The sequence below is a fragment of the Podarcis vaucheri genome, assembly GCF_965113315.1.
Source record: "Podarcis vaucheri genome assembly, chromosome: 9".
NCBI lineage: Eukaryota > Metazoa > Chordata > Lepidosauria > Squamata > Lacertidae > Podarcis > Podarcis vaucheri.
The window spans coordinates 7,094,739-7,098,110 of record NC_138767.1 but is presented as its reverse complement, the minus strand read 5'-3'; the positions used below and the strand labels follow the sequence as shown (position 1 = coordinate 7,098,110).

The 3,372-nt window shown below is 47.4% G+C and overlaps 1 long non-coding RNA gene across 1 annotated transcript; it reads left to right on the top strand.

Annotated features, from left to right (window-relative positions):
• Positions 1-1,097: 1,097 nt before the first annotated feature.
• LOC309540163 lies at positions 1,098-2,941 on the top strand. Its single transcript, XR_014223087.1, has 2 exons — positions 1,098-1,466; positions 2,400-2,941. It is a non-coding gene; the product is annotated as an uncharacterized lncRNA (long non-coding RNA).
• The last annotated feature ends 431 nt before the right edge of the window (positions 2,942-3,372 follow it).

The window sequence follows — 3,372 nt, the reverse complement described above, 5'->3', positions numbered from 1 at the left end:
ACAGCACCATGGGAAGTCCTTTCCTTAAAAACACATCAGTTCCCAAAAGCCTGTCAGAGTAAGGCTGGACGGTTGGACTGCTAATATATTGGGAAACTGGAAACCTCACTGAAAGGAAAGACATCTCCGCACAAGATTGATTTAATTGCCCCCAAAGGGCTTCCTTCTAACTTGTCTTGCCATTATCCATGGATACAGTCCAGCAAAGTATTTTCAGTAGGCTTAATTACATAGGCCCATATATTCTCTAACAAGAAAGGTGTTGGTTGTTCTATGGCAAATCAACCGGTTCCACAGCATTTTTTTTTTTAATGAGGAGTTTTCACTAAAAGTGTTGTGCTCAGTTAGACCTCACTTAAAGTTGACTTAGTGAGATGGTCAATGTTGGGGAGTGAGGGGTGGCAGTGAAAGCTCTCATTTGACATCATAATTGCAGCTGCTTTCTAAACAATTTTTTTTTTTAATGCAGGTATCTGGTGAGGTATTAGTTGTTGGAGTTCATAGTCTATGTGCAGTTTGGCAAGTGATCAATTAGTGTTTTGACTACAGGCTAGAGAGACAGAGCACGGGATAAATTTTCCTGGAGATAAGAGGACCTAGTAATAGCTCAGTGATTGGCTGAGGTCTCTCATATAGGCAGCATGACCTATGACATTGTTTGGCTAGTTAGGAGTAATCTGGAGTGCTTGGAGAGTGATGAAGTTCATGTCTGTATATAGTAACTTGTATACAGCAAAAGATGGAGGGCACAAGGAGAAGGGGACAACAGAGAACAAGATGGTTGGATAGTGTTCTCGAAGCTACCAGCATGAGTTTGAGCAAACTGTGGGAGGCAGTGGAAGACAGTGGTGCCTGGCATGCTCTGGTCCATGGGGTCACGAAGAGTCGGACACAACTAAAACAAATAAACAACAACAACAACTTGTATATACAGTGGTGCCTAGCAAGACGAAATTAATTCGTTCTGCGAATTTTTTCATCTAGCGAATTTTCCGTCTTGCGAAGCACGAAATCCCATAGGAATGCATTGAAATTTGATTAATGCGTTCCTATGGTCAAAAAAAGTCCAAACAAAGCCAAATTTGGTACAAGAGTTTATTAAGTGCTCTTTAAAGTCACACATACTGTAAAGAGCATTTCAAAAATTGAAGGAACAATAAATTAAGTTTCTAAACATGGCAGAAAAATATTTAAAAATCAACAAAGTGTACAGTACATTTTCTAAGACTCTGGGGGACCACTCGAAGAAGGTTCCTCTTCCACTCTTTGCTTCTTGCTGAAGAACCTGTCCATGGTCTGCTGCTTCATCCGCCTTTTCAGCACCTCCCTGAAAGGAGACATGACCCTCGTATCAAAAGTGTTCACAAGGTCATGTGCCACGTGCTTGTCAGGGTGGTGCCGCTGTGCAAAAGCCTGCACATCCTTCCACTTCATGCAAATGTCCCTCAGTTCTTTGGAGGACAGCCGTTCCTCAGTTGCTTCCTCCTCTTCCAGCGAGGCCTGCTCCTGCGCAGCCTCTACCTGCAGTTCGACCAGCTCCTGAGTGGTCAGCTCGTGGTCATGCTCCTCCACCAGCTCGCTGATGTCCTCCTCTGTGACCTCCAGGCCCATGGTCCTCCCCAAGGCAACAATGTCCTGCACCACTGTTGACTCTGGTGCATCAGAGTCACTTGGTGCCACACAGTCCGGCCACAGGCTGCGCCAAGCGCAATTCAAATTTCTCTGGCTGATCCCGTTCCAGGCCGTGGTGATCATCTTCAAGCAGGTGATGATGTCAAAGTGGTCCTTCCAGAATTCCCGCACGGTGATGGTGGTGCAATCAGTCACCTCGAAGCATCGCCTGAAAAGCTCCTTGGTGTAGAGTTTTTTGAAATTGGCGATGACCTGCTGATCCATTGGCTGGAGCAGTGGCATGGTGTTAGGCGACAGGAACATGATGCTGATGAAGCTGAACTCCTCCAACAAGTCCTCCTCAAGGCCTTTAGGATGAGCAGGAGCATTGTCCATCAGAAGCAAAGCCTTCAGCGGCAGGTCGTTGTCCAGCAGGTACTGTTTGACAGCAGGGCCAAAAGCAAGATTGACCCAGTCCACAAACAGCACACGTGTGACCCAAGCCTTACTGTTGGATCGCCACATGACACTCAGCTGCTCCTTGTCGGCCTTGTGTTTCTTGAAGGGCCGTGGGTTCTCCGAGTGGTACACCAGCAGGGGCTTGATCTTCAGGTCACCGCTTGCGTTGGCACAGAAGAGCAGGGTCAGACGGTCCTTCATGGGCTTGTGGCCAGGCAACTTGGCCTCCTCCTGTGTGATGAAAGTCCTTTTGGGCATCCTCTTCCAAAACAGCACGGTCTCGTTGCAGTTGAAGACCTGCTGTGGAACGTAGCCCTCCGTCTTCACAGCCTCCAGGAACTCCGCTGCAAAGTCTTCAGCCGCAGGAACATCAGAACTGGCAGCCTCTCCATGCCTGACCACGCTGTGGATTCCAGATCTTGCCTTGAACTGGTCAAACCAACCTCTGCTTGCCTTGAAGACTTCTGGCTCACCTGAGGTTCCTGGCTGTTCCCGGACGAGGTCTGTGTGCAAGGCCTTGGCCTTCTCACAAATGACGGCCTCAGTCACTGTGTCCCCTGCACACTGCTTCTCTTCTAACCAGATGAGCAGCAACTTCTCGACCTCCTCCAGAACAGCTCAGCGGTTCTTTACGATCCTGGTTGCATCAGTCGCAAGGATCTTCTCCCTCATCTTCAGGATGGTCCCGATGGTCGATGGATTCCTCTCGTACTCCCTGGCGAGGTCTGTCACACGCATTCCACCGTCATGCTTCCGGATGATCTCCTTCTTCATTTCCAGCGTCACCTTTTCCTTCTTCCTCTCGCCGGCCTCTGCAGCAGCAGTCTTCTTGGGTCCCATGGCAGCACAGCTCCTAGATTTGAAAACTCAGGGGGGGGGGAAAGAATCAGTGCTTCACATCCAAAAAATTCAAAAGCACCCAGCCACCTACCACACAGAAATTCAAACCCAGAACCAAGTCCTTGAATTCCAAACACCCAATCCAAAAACCACAAAAAATTTTTTTTTTAAGTTTAACTTACCAAATGGCTGCAAAAGAAGTTTTGGAAAAGCTTCAAAAATCGCCAAAGTCTTCTAAAACCTCAAATGGCTGCAAAAGAAGTTTTGGAAAAGCTTCAAAAATCACCAAAGTCTTCAAAAACCTCAACTGTTCCCCCAGCCACCCACCACACAGAAATTCAAACCCAGATTTTTTATTAAAAAAAACCAACATGGCCCAATGGTCACAGAAAATCATAAAAATGCAGGAAAAAACCACACAAGCTCCCAGATTCTTGCAAACCCCTCCCCAACTGTTCCCCC